This window comes from Artemia sp. Qi Xiang Cuo, chromosome 15, assembly GCF_049724085.1.
Source record: "Artemia sp. Qi Xiang Cuo chromosome 15, ASM4972408v1, whole genome shotgun sequence".
Lineage (NCBI taxonomy): Eukaryota > Metazoa > Arthropoda > Branchiopoda > Anostraca > Artemiidae > Artemia > Artemia sp. Qi Xiang Cuo.
Window position 1 is genome coordinate 22561393 of NC_142808.1, and position 13591 is coordinate 22574983.

Below are 13591 nucleotides of genomic sequence, written 5' to 3' on the forward strand. Positions count from 1 at the left end.
CATTTCGATTTGACGCCATTTTCAAGGGGTTTCAGGCTCTTTTTCGAAATCACCATAAATTTTTTTTCGCAATAAACTTTTTCTTCTAAGATTAACCGAAACAACAGTTATCATTCCTGATTAAGTGTCAAATGACAATTTTTTCTCACTAGACAGTTTTTTTGAAAACATGTTCTTCAACTTTTGATTACTATGGGCTCTGGTTCGCTCTTTACTAGGTTACAGCTGCCGCTGCAACCATGATTTAAGCTTAAGTTTTTTGGGGTTTAAGGGGACTACAAGGGGGCTATGTTAGGTTTAGACCCCGGCGCCGCGCCGGTGGATCGACCGAACGCCGCCGACAAGAGGCCCGGTCGAACGCCGCCGAAGTGTCGTAACGCCGCGGGCGCGCCACAGGCCCGCCGCCGCTGGCAGAGGCGGCGGCGTTCGGTCGACTTTAAATTAATTTTGCGGCAATTCTTTATTGCGTCAACCGCAAAGTCGGAGCTTTTCCTTTTCTCGTGTGGTTTAGTATTTCGATTTTCCTGATTAGAAATCAAGCAGGGCTTGCACTAACCCCGAATTTTCGGGTATTTCCCCGAAATTCTATGCTTCACCCCGAAAAAAAAATTTGGTTCCCCGAATCCCCGAAAATCACCCAATCACGGTGCCACCCCCAGTGACTTATCACCAGTGACTCCCTGCCAAATATTACTTTGTATACCATAATTCTTCACTACTCTCTTGTTCCTGAATTTTCGTCTCTTTTGTTACTTTGCATAAAAACCCGACAGATGCAATATGCAATTGCAAATATTGCAATGTAAACAGTTCTTCATATGTTGACAAAAAAAATATCGTCTTTATGAAATGAGTTTATGTAATTTCGAATGCAGTTTCCCAATCGCTATTTCTTACATTATTCGTAGTCAAGAATTTTATTTTCAAGTTGAATAGAATTACAGAACGCATTTACTACTATACAGCTTCAGCCTTCAGTTGGATTTTGAAATTGACAGCCGACAGATTGTTTCTACAGCTGAATTGTAAGTTCGCAGATTTTTTTTTTTGGCTGTTTTAGATAAGATTTTCTTAATGTTCGATACTCAATTGTTGAACGCCTGATAGAAAATACAATCTTCTTTCTGAAACATTTTTACCCCCCCCCCCCAAAAAAAACCCTTCGATAGAGACAAAGGTTAACTATATAATAAGTAATGTACAAGGTTGGGGAATTAAATATTAAGACAGAAGTTACTCCAAAAATATGATTCATAAATAAATTGGAAATTATTGCCTATAAGGGGAGGGGGGGTAGGGGGCTATGATTTTAAATGATAATACCTCATTTTTTTATTAAAAGCAGGGATGCCAAAAAGATAATTATTTTTTTAATTTAAAGTGGAGACAAAAGAAACTGATATCAAATTCCCTGGGAAAACATTGAAATATTTTGATAAACCCCGGGCTCCCAATTAGGACTTACTCATTGTCTTGGGTATTTTGCGATTTCTCATAGGCTGCTGGCCTAATTTGGCTTTTTTGGCGAATATATGTCTCAGTTTTCCAATAATTTGAGGTATATCTGAATAATTTCGACATTTTTGTTGTTGTCTTTGTACCCCTTTACTCATACCCTCAATTTTTTTTTCAAGGACCACTAAGCTGTTTAACGTTATTTTGCGCGTTTGTTTGAACCATATAGTGACCTAGTTATTTATTAAGTAAATTATTTTTCTAATGAAACCTGAGACGGTATTCTATCAAGGTGGTATCCATAGGGGGGGGGGGGTAGGGAGGTATGACATTTAAATGATAATATCTCGAATTTTTTTATTGAAAGCAGGGATCCCAAAAATTTAATTCTTTTTTAATTTAAATCAGAGACGGCATCCCATCAAGGTGGTATCCAGAGGGGGGGGGGGGGTAGTGAGCTATCATATTTAAATGATAATACCTCGATTTTTTTTTTAAAGCAGGGATGTCAATAAGTTAATTTTTTTTTTTTTAATTTAAAGCAGAGACGGTATCCTATCAAGATGGTATTCAGAGGGGGGAGGGCATAGGGGTTAGTATATTTAAGGGATGTACCTTGATTTTTTTTTTATATTCAAAGCAGGGATGCCAAAAAGTTGAAAAGTTGACAAAAATTAACAAGATTTTCGTGAGATATACTTGATACATCACTTGCATGGTTTTATCGTCCAAAGGGAAAGGGACATATGCGTCCAACCCGTTTTTTTCTTATTGATGAAACGAGTTTTCTTTGAAAACATTCATTCATAAGTACCACGCAGATTCACACTAAAACGAATTGGTTAGACGAAAGCGATATCGACATCCCCACCTAACGTTGCGCTCGAGTGACAATGGCGCCCTTGGTCCTGTGCCCAATTTACATTAAAAGGCCAGGTCATAATAAAAGCTTTCAATTTGGGAGGTTCAAGGAGGAATCTTTGACTGTCTTATGACCTCAGGGTACTAGATGTTGCAAAGTTCTTACGTATCTATAGTGGTTTAAAAAATTCGATCGCCCCACAAATGATTACCAAAAATGTGCACAAATATAACAAATGTAACATTTGGAATATTATAACACTTTTCAAAGCTTTAAAGAAAAGCAAAAAAGACTAAATATCCCTAACTACGCTTGAAAGCCATTTTAAAAAGAAACTATTTGGAGATTTCCATAAAGCTTTGAGCCTGGATGGGGATCAAAGAGGAGTCTTTGAGTATTTTGACCACAGGTGACTTATTGTTGCGGCTTTCTTAAATTTGGTAATTTTTGTGATTATTTGGAAATCAAAGCTTAAACTCAATAACTGATACTAAGTGTCCTAACATTTTGCTTGGATTAGAAGTGACGAACTAGGATGAAAATCTCAACATTTTCCTGGAGTTACTTCAGTCTGCATATTATTTCATTTAATTACATTTAAAATGGATGAGCTTTTCATTTTTTACCTAAGAAAATAGCTGGAATTTTTCTTCATACCGAATAAACCATTAAGTATCTTTTTGTTTCATTGTAATTGAAGTGTTCTCATGTGAAGTGTTCATCATGTATTTTTCAATTTGATAAATTTACTCCTTTTAGATGCAGTTTATCATTTGACTGATATTAGGTATTTATCGGTTTATAATTAGAAATGAATCCCCAAAAGAAAAAATGAATAATATCCAAAAGAGCAGCCAAAAGCAATAAAAAAGCAGCAGTTCAGCCTTAGCCTACATGACATATATTCTATAAAGAAGCCAAAAAAAAAAACTTTAAAATGCATTTTTTTTAAACTGTAATTAAAAACCAGTTTTTAATACAAGAAGGCTTTTTAGGAATCCAAAAGAGCAAAAAAAAAACTATCAATATCAAAGTCGCCCATTTCAACTGTTTTAAAGGTGACAAAACAGATTTAGGCAAAGGGCATTATCAAAAAATAAAGCTTCTAAGTTCAAAGTTATATTCAAATTTTTTACCCAGATAACTGACGAATTTTATGATACGGTATTCGAAGTTTTGTATGCAGTAATGCTCGATGAAAAAAACTACTAATTTTGATAATTATTTATGTTAAGAGTACATTGCTAATAGATACTTCAACTACTCGTGTTATACAAGGGTTCCGAAACGCCGCAGCCATTTCGTTTCTACCAGATTTCTACTTCTCTTGATGAATAACGAAGAAGACCAGTTTCCAGCCAGCGACTTGTGAATTTTTGAACCCATGAATAGGCTCAAATCTGTTGTAGATTTAAGCTGTGATTTGAGAAAGATTGATGAAAACATTATTGTTTGCGGTCAACATTGATCGCACCGGCGGTGGGCCGCCGACATCTTACCAGCGGCGTGGCACGGTGCGCCTTTTTTGGCCCTGCCGCCGCCGGGGTTCCCGACTTTGCGCGGCGCCGGGGTCTTGGTAGGGTGGGGATTTAATATTTGCTGTGCTTTACCCCCCCCCCCTAATGCGCAAATATATAGCCCAAATTTGTTCATAATCTATTATGTTTTCATCCTATTTTGTTTTATTTCATTAGCATTAACTAGACTTCACATCTCGCATGTGTCCTGTATTGGAGAAGAGTAACAAACATAATTAGTGGTTTGTTAAACTGAAGCTAATACGCTTTACTGTCAAAGCATGGTGTGTTTACTCCATAATATAAGATTAATGTACCCAAGCCAAATTGGCCATACATGTGGACGAAATTGAAATTACGGACAATTACAGCATCAGTAATGTCACCCGTTGTTTATTATTATTATTTTTTTCTGTTCGGTATGTTAAACCTTCCAGCAAAAGGTTTGAGGCATAGTATTTAGAAAATTTAAAAGGTGGTAGCTTTGTAAAAGTGGCTTTGCTATCTGGGTGGTGGGTGGTGAAAAGATGCAAAGACATAATATTGGTCGAGAATATTTCGGAGGAATTTAGTGTTGATACTTTCTTACCGTTTCAGTTTTCAGCATATGTTGCCTAGTAGGCCTACAAGCTTGGTAGTAAAATCAAGAAAAAACTATTTATTGTATGTAAATAATAGCTTTTTTTAAAGGGGTGCGACACCGTTCACTTTCCATTAGTTACAACTATTTGTTTGTTTAAATTTCGGACTATTTCTTGGCTAATTCGGACTAATTAAAGTTCTGTGACTTTTGGGGGTTGTTTTCCCCTTTTTTCGAAAATAAGACAAATTTTCTCAGGCGCGTAACTTTTGATGGGTAACACTTAACTTGATGAAACTTTTATATTTGAAATCAGCATAAACATCTGATTCTTTTGATGTATCTATGGGTATCAAAATGGGTATCCGTTTTTTAGAGTTTCGGTTACTATGGAGCCGGGTCTCTCCTTACTTACAGTTCGTTACCATGAACTGTTTGACAGCTGGCTTAATTCAATATTTTATTAAAAGAATCTTCACTTTCCATTAGTTACAACTATTTGTTTGTTTAAATTTCGGACTAATTCTTGGCCGTCTAGCACCCTCCCCTGAATAACAAAAATGTTTAGTTCTATTTGCCTAACAGCAATCTTTGAAGCATAAAGTCAATCGTTTAGTTTTTTTGCCGCTGTTTCAGAGGGGACAGTGCCCCCAGATTAGGATCTAATTTGCACATTTGGATTCACTTGTCCCAGCAAATTACAGTTTTAAATTTTAGTCTGTTCAGAAAAAAAAGTGTTTGATGGCCATTTCATTAACTCAATTTTCAGGCGAATCAATTTTCTTATCTTTTTAATGTACTTGGGTGCCCCCTTGGCCCATGGAACTTCAGAAATAAGCTTCAAAAAAAAAAAGTGGGCTCATCGTCCCAATCTAGTTTTTTTTCGTGCTATACGGTATACCTTGTCTAGGAACTTGCGGGTATAAGTTTCAAGCTACTCAATTAAAAAACTTATTGGCCCTTTTCTAGGGATTAAATAAAAAAAAAAACAAGTTTTTTCAACTGAAAGTAAGGAGCAACATTAAAACTTAAAACGAACAGAGTATTACGTATGAGAGGTTCACCCCCTCGTCAATACCTCGCTCTATACGCTAAAATTCGAATTTTGTTCCAACTCTCTAAGAATGACCCCTGAATCACAAAGGCGGTTTAATTAGAATAAATGGCTCTTTTGAAAGTACTAAAAATAGTTTAGCGTAAAGAGTGAGGTATTGCCGAGGAGCAAAACCCCTCACATACGCAATAATTTCTGTTCGTTTTAAGTTTTAATGTTGCTCCTTACTTTCAATTGAAAAAGCTTTTTAACTTTCAGTTGAAAAACTATTTAATTTCTGGTCGTTTTTTAAATAATGCCTGAAAAATTGGCGCCCCATTCATGAGAAATTCTCTTCCCCCATGAAAAAATCCTCTATGGAAAGATACTCCCGCGTAACCCCCTTCCCCTGAACCCTCCCACCCCCCACCAGAAGAAAATCCCCCTGAAAATGTCTGTAAACTTCCTAATAACCAGTACTATATGTAAACAATGGGCAAAGTTCATAACTTACAACCCTCCCCCCGGGGACTCTGGGCGATTAAGTCGTCCTTAGAGACATCTAAGCTCTGAGTGTTGAAAATGATTTCACGACATTATTTTAGTGTTTTTTTTCTTGCTCCCAAACTATTTTTTTTTTTATCATGAACCCTTTTGAGATCAATTTGATCAACTTGGAGAAAGTTCAAATAGAATCGTTAATGATATTGATATTAGTGCGTAAACTACAAACTGACAAAAATATCCAAAACTTTTGTTTAATTAGCATAGGAAGCTTTTTAAATAATGCTGGGAAATCCAGAGCCCCCTCCATGGTAATATCCTCCCACCTAACCCCCAACCCCCCACACTGGCCGTGGGAAGGCATAAGTTACGCGCCTGAGAAAATTTGTCTTATTTTCGAAAAAAAGGGAAAACAACCCCCAAAAGTCACAGAACTTTAATCGTGGGAGGGGGGATCTGGGGATGGATATTATACAGGGAAAATTTCCCATTGAGGTGGAGGTTTTAGAGCGTGGAAACTCCAGGGTAAATTTTACACGGGAGGAATTGGTTAGAATTCGTTTTCGAACTTTGCATTAACCAAATGTGCTTTATTTGTCTTATCTTTTCGTTGCCGAACCTATTTTACATGCTGTACGGGAAGTGACCGGATAATATTTTCAGCGGAGTTGGAATTCTCTGGAAGGTTTTATGTGGGGGGATTTCGCACAGGAGAAATTCTCCATGGAGGAATTATCACCAGAAGATATTCACCATCTGGAAATTTTACATGGGAGAAACTTTCCTTTGGGGTGGGGGGGGGGTCTGGAAAATATATTCCACACAGTGGGATCCCCCAATAGCCTTAAAAAGAATTAGAAATTAAAAAAAGCCCACGTCTTTCTTCAAATGAAAGTATGCTAAGGAGTATTTCTCAGGCTGAATCGTAAGCAAGAAATTTTCAGGGGGTAATTCGTAGCGAGGAGGGTATTTTCCGGGGGTAATTTCCCGGTGGAAGAATTTTACATAGGGGGAACTTTATATGGAGGAATTTTCCACGGTGAAAATTTTACACTGAGGATGCGGATTTCCGGGGATTATTTGAAGAATGATAAAAAATTAAATAAAAAAAAAAAAAATAAAAAAAACAATTACTGTAATTTTTCAGTTTGAAGTTTTCGACAATGACAAGTCCAATTATGAATTTTTCATTTCGATCCGCCGCCTTTTTTTTATGGTTTTTCTGATAGCTTTCGAAACTCTCATCAATTTGTTTTTGCTATAACCTTTAATGTTAAGATCAATAGAAATAATAAGTTGCCATTCCTGAAGCAGCTCCGAGTTGTGATTTTTCTCCACAACGAAGTACCTTGGTAAAATAAAAAGATAAACAAGATATTTTGCCCATTTCGCTCTTTACTTGACGTCATTACAATATCATGGTGTGATTTTTATGACGTCATTTAGGTTACAACCTGAATGCAGCCTTTTACGTCTGTAAATGACTTCAGAGTGTGAGCATCATATTAGTGTCACAAATATGACGTCACCTCTACCATATATTTCGGAACCCACATGGCGTAGTAATTAGTTTGATATTTAATGTTGTTTATCACAGTGAATAAATCGAAAATGATTTCAATTTTAAAGCTTCTTGCCGTTGGAGTTCCAACCACCTGCGTTGCAATGTCAGTCGTGTGGGCTGTTAGAAAATACACAGTCAGTAAGAACTGTGCAAGCATATCACTTGGTGAAGAAATCACCAAAGTTACAGACAATCTTCTTGACGCTAAGCCCTCATCAGTAAATTCTGAAAGTGAAGTAGTTCTTAGTGAACCATCTAATGCAGTGATGGCGTCGATCAATGAGCGAACCAAGACTTTAGTAAAAAAGGCTCCATGTGAGGGGGAAGAAGAATCTATTTCTCACCCAAGTCTATCGGAAAAAATAGCTGGAGGCATTAACCCAAGTGACGCAAAAACGGGAACAGCAAATGAAGTGGGAGCCGAGGAAGTGGCTAGTGAACCATCTAATGCAGCGATGGCGTAGATCAATGAGCGAACCAAGACTCTTGTAGAGGGGGCTCGAAATGAGGGGGAAGAAGAATCTATTTCTCACCCAAGTCTATCGGAAAAAATAGCTGGAGGCATTAACCCAAGTGACGCAAAAACGGGAACAGCAAATGAAGTGGGAGCCGAGGAATTGGCTAGTGAACCATCTAATGCAGCGATGGCGTTGATCAATGAGCGAACCAAGACTCTAGTAGAGGGGGCTCCAAATGAGGGGGAAGAAGAATCTATTTCTCACCCAAGTCTATCGGAAAAAATAGCTGGAGGCATTAACCCAAGTGACGCAAAAACGGGAACAGCAAATGAAGTGGGAGCCGAGGAAGTGGCTAGTGAACCATCTAATGCAGCGATGGCGTCCATCAATGAGCGAACCAAGACTTTAGTAAAAAAGGCTCCAGATGAGGGGGAACCAGAATCTATTTCTCACCCAAGTCTATCGGAAAAAATAGCTGGAGGCAGTAACCCAAGTGACACAAAAACGGGAACAGCAAATGAAGTGGGAGCCAAGGAAGTGGCTGGAGCTGTTGAAGATACCACAGCAGCCAAAAAGAAGAAAGATAAAAAGAAAAAGAAGAAAAGTGAACCAAGTGTGAAAGAAATTAAAGACGGGGAGAGAGAGAAAAAGAAAAAGCCAATTAATAAAATTGTTGCTGCACTAAGAAATAAAAAAGAAGAAGAGGAGCTATTAAAAAAAGAAGAGGAAGAAAAAATGAGGATTCAAGCCGAACTTGAAAAAAAGGAGGAACAGGAAAAAGAACAAAAAAGAATCAAGTTAGTTCAAAAAAAGGAGCGAGAAAAATCAAAGCGCCAAGAGCGGAAAGCCAAAGGATTAATTCTTACGGCAAAGCAAAAACACGAAAAGAAAAGAATGGAAGCAACTGTAGAAGCATGGAAAGAAAAGGGTGCTATATTTCCAAGTAGCTCGACCACTGAAAAAAAAGTTCGACCAGGAACAAGAGTCAGGCCTAAGAAAGAAAAAGTAAACGTTATCCCTTTTGCTGAAGCTAAACCAGAAGGGGTGACAGAAGAAGCAAAAGTCAATGGCTCGACTCCAGAGCCAGTACCAGTTGAAAAAATACCAAACAACTGGGAGGAGCTTCTGGGTGGAGAGAGTGAAGAGCAAACAAATGTGTCTGAACCAATTATCTCTGAATTAGTTAAAGAGGTTGAAAAACCTCCCAACCAGGAAAATGAAATTAAAGACGAAGAAAATGAGTTTTCATTTTCAGAAGAAAATGAGTTTTCTTCTGACTGGGAATCAGACGAATCCATCAAATTTAGACTGCAAAACAGGCGAAAAGTGAATGAGAAGAAAAGAAGTTTAGACCATCTTCGTGCACCAGTAATATGTGTACTAGGCCATGTAGATACCGGCAAAACAAAAATACTAGACTTTTTAAGGTGCACTAAAGTTCAAGATTCAGAGGCAGGTGGCATCACCCAACAGATTGGAGCAACTAATGTGCCTATTGACGTACTGCGTGAGCAAACTAATATTGTCAGGGGTTTTGAAGATTTGAAAATAAAGATACCAGGGCTCCTTATTATAGACACGCCTGGACATGAACATTTTGGAAAATTTAGGTCGAGAGGCTCGTCATTGTGTGACCTGGCAATATTTGTTGTTGACATTATGCATGGAGTTGAGCCTCAAACTATTGAATCAATAAAACTCTTGCAAGACAGAGGTACTCCATTAATAGTTGCCTTGAATAAAATCGACCGACTGTATGAATGGCAGTCAAATCCAAAAAAAGACATCAGAGATGTGCTTAAATCGCAGAAACCCAATACAAAACTTGAATTCGAGCAGCGGTCAAATAGTGCTTTATTGCAGTTATCAGAGCAGGGCCTCAATACGAAGCTTTTCTATGAGAATCCAGATCCAAAGGAATATTCATCGGTTGTACCGACCAGTGCAATTACTGGCGATGGAATTGCTAACTTAATAGCAATGGTAGTTAGGTATAATGACCAAATCCAACCTGAAAAATTAACTTTTTCAGAGGAACTTGAGGCTACAGTATTAGAGGTAAAACCCACTACTGGACATGGCACAACCATTGATGTGATTTTGACTAATGGTTCACTTAAAGTTGGAGATACAATGGTTCTACCTGGTTTTGAAGGACCTATTGTAACTCAGATTAGAGCCCTTCTTCTGCCAAAGCCAATGAGAGAACTGCGTGTCAAGAATGAATATGCAGAACCGAAAAAAATCAAAGCGTCCCAAGGCGTTAAAATTTCAGCAAAAAAATTAGATTTGGCCATAGCTGGTTCAAGTTTTTTAGTGGCAAATTCTGAAAAAGAAGTTGAAATTTTAAAAAAAGAAATATCGCAAGAAAAAGAGATTTGTATTCAGTGCAAGAAGCGTGGAGTCTACGTCCAAGCGTCTTCGCTAGGCTCCCTAGAAGCTCTCCTGGAGTTTTTGAACACATCAAAAATCCCTTATTCTAACACTAGAATAGGGGATGTTGAAAAAAGTGATGTTGTAAAAGCTTCCGTTATGTTGGAGACCGACCCCCAGTTTGCCTGTATTTTAGCGTTTGATGTTAAAGTTGACCGTAAAGCTCAAGAACATGCAGATGCTAAGGGAGTCACAATCTTTAAAAAAGATATTATTTATCACTTGTTTGATGATTTTACAAAACACAGAGAGGATCGAAAACAGAAAGGGCGGGAGGAATTTAAAAACATTGCTGTTTTTCCATGTAAGTTACATATCCTTCCGCAACACATTTATAGACAGCGCCATCCCATTATTGTGGGTGTCCTGGTTGAAGCTGGTGTTGTTAAAATTGGGACTCCTCTGTGTGTACCGTCAAAGGACTTTCTTCAAATAGGGGTCGTAGCTACTATCGAAAAAAAGGAAAAACCAGTGGATATGGCTAAAAAAGAAGAAGAAATTTGTATAAAAATTGACTGCGTGAGTGACGACACACCCAAAATGATCGGTAGACATTTTGATGAAAAAGATGTCATTACGTCAATAATTAGTAGGCAATCCATTGATGCCTGCAAGGAACACTTTAGGGATGACCTTACAATGGAAGACTGGCGGCTAATGAAAGAATTGAAAGGAGAATTCGGCATTCTTTGAATTCCCCTATGTGTATGTAAATAGGTTTAAGAGGTTTAAACAGTTTGCAGGTTAATATTTTTCCTTATAAGTGTTTTTGAAATTGAATACAGGTTTGTGCTAGAGATATTTATGGTTGAATATTTAGAGACGCTTAAACATTTTAGAAAGATATTTTGTATACCACTTGTTTGAGTTTATATTAATTCATATAAGCTGCATTAATTCAAAAACGCTCAGAAATTAAATAAAAAAATACTAGTTTTTTTTTAACTGAAAGTATGGAGCGACATTGAAACTTAAAACGAAAAGAAATTATTCTGTATATGAAAGGGGCTGTCCCCTCCTCAACACCTCACTCTTTGCGCTAAAGTTTGACTCTGTCTCACAACTATATTTTTAAAACAATAAAAAACTTTAGCGTAAAGAGCGAGGAGGGGACATCCCTTTTAATATACGGAATTATTTCAGTTCGTTTTAAATTTTAATGTCGCTCTTTACTTTCAGTTCAAAAAACTTGTTTTTTTTTGTTTAATATATTCAAGGGTGTCTATAGGCTTGCTTAAGCCTTACAGAAGACCAAAAATAATGTGTAATTTCAACACATTTGAATAAGAATACTTCTCCCCATCTACCTAAAATCCTATAGCACAAACGCTATCACAAAATAAATGTGCAAATTAAGGCTGGTCGAAGGTTCTGACTGAATAAATTTCAAACAAAATATCATTCAAACCATTGAATATAGTAAGAAATCACTAATATTCTAATGAAGGGAGTGTGCAGGAGAAGCAGGATTGCCACCCCTAGTGATTTATCACTATTTCTAGTGGTTTTTTATGTTGCCAAGTAAATTTTTTCTAGCTAGTGATTTTCGTTCTAAAACTAGGGATTTTTATCTAAATCTAGTGATTTTTCATGATATAGCGCGTATATTCATGATTCAATAGAATATTTGATACAACAAGCTAACGATTAAAAAAAACACAAAATAGTGATTCACTACAGTTCCTAATATGTTCCAAATTAATGTCTATGCAAATATACCGCCTTGTAAACTTCCGATTCCCCATGGTGCAAACCAGCACCATTTCTTGAAACATATCGGAGCTTTATAACCCCAACTAATTTGTTTTTTATGGGTATTATTTACTAATTAATTTTTAAAACGTTGTAACAGAAAATTTGGCAATTTACGGTATCTAACCACATTTGTTTTTAAAGCAATTCAAGTATTTTTTCCAAATAGTTTAGTGTAGCAATCTTCAGTCTTGAAGCAACTAGACTCTACTGAAGTGAAAAGAGGGAGGGGGAGCGAGGGGGCTGACGTACTTATTTAACTATAGAATAATCGGTACTTGTGAATTATAAATAACCCATCACTATACACTAAAGAAGTTAAGTTTGGTTAATTATAATTAAATAAAATAAAATATTAGTAAAATATAATATTTGATAAACATATTTGGGCTATATAGTTGCACATGAGGGGGTGGGGCGTAAATCATAGCATATATTAAATGTGTAACCTAACCCAGGTACTTTTATTCCCCCATAAACCTAAAAACCAACAGTTTAAATATTGTAAACGCAATAAGAAATCACGCTTTGCGATCCATTTGTCTAACAAATACCCGTTTGTCTGGTTTCCTTGTACGGTCTATAGCGGTGGGTTATTTATAATGCACAAGTACCGAAAAATTTATATTCGTTTTGATTATTTTTTTTGGAAACCGCTTAACATTTTGAGTTGGGTAACCACATAAAACATATTCAAATAGCTTAATCCTATAATGTTGAAAAATTTTGCTTTTCTTTTTTACATCCGCGATTTAAAATATGTAGAAAATGCTGGAACTTATATAAAATTTTTCTTTCGAGGGTGGAAAGGTTAGCTGCAAGGGGATTTGATAGCAGGGGGAGGGGGAGGGCCGGGGCGGTGGTCAGCAACCTGATCGCGGTGCCCCTGCTTGTACTAATCTAAGCTGACCAGTTCGTTGCAACGTGTTGCACCGGAATCATACTCTAAAATCTGGTTGATAATTTGCCTGTCTAAGAAATTTGTCTGAGTTTCGTAAAAAGGGGGAAACAACCCCTAAAAGTCAAAGATTTTAATAAAACTCAATTTAAATAAAACTCAAATTTGTCGTTCTTGGCGAATACCAGCCGGAAAATCCCCCCGGAAAATACCTCCCCGCGGAAAATACCCCCCCCCCCACGGGAAATACCCTCACGGAAACCCCCCCCCCTCCAAAAAAAAAATACCCCCGTGGAAATTAAGGCTTTTCAAATTTCAAATTATCAACCAGGTTTTAGAGTATGAAGGGGGAATGGGGTGAATGGTAAGGGGGATTTCAAAAACTTAGAATGACCTTTAAAAATCTGTGAGTTATAGCAATGGAGCCTTGCAAAATAGATCTTTTGTTTAAATGAAGTACAACAAAATTGTTTTCAGCTTCAAAACTTTGCTCAATCCCAACTTATCAAGGAGGCACACTTGTGCCTCTTTAAAG

At 37.1% G+C, this 13591-nt stretch overlaps 2 protein-coding genes and 1 pseudogene across 4 annotated transcripts in view; 2 read left to right on the top strand and 1 right to left on the bottom strand.

Annotated features, from left to right (window-relative positions):
- The window catches only part of LOC148943454 (cytochrome c oxidase associated subunit FA4L3-like), a 153756-nt gene that overhangs the window by 103804 nt on the left and 36361 nt on the right, over positions 1-13591 (top strand). The gene's annotated exons all lie outside the window — the stretch shown is intronic.
- LOC148943455 (RNA-binding protein Musashi homolog 1-like) overlaps positions 1-13591 on the bottom strand; it is a 141459-nt gene that overhangs the window by 46436 nt on the left and 81432 nt on the right. The window lies entirely within an intron of this gene.
- On the top strand, positions 8160-11099 carry LOC148943456 (eukaryotic translation initiation factor 5B pseudogene; annotated as a pseudogene).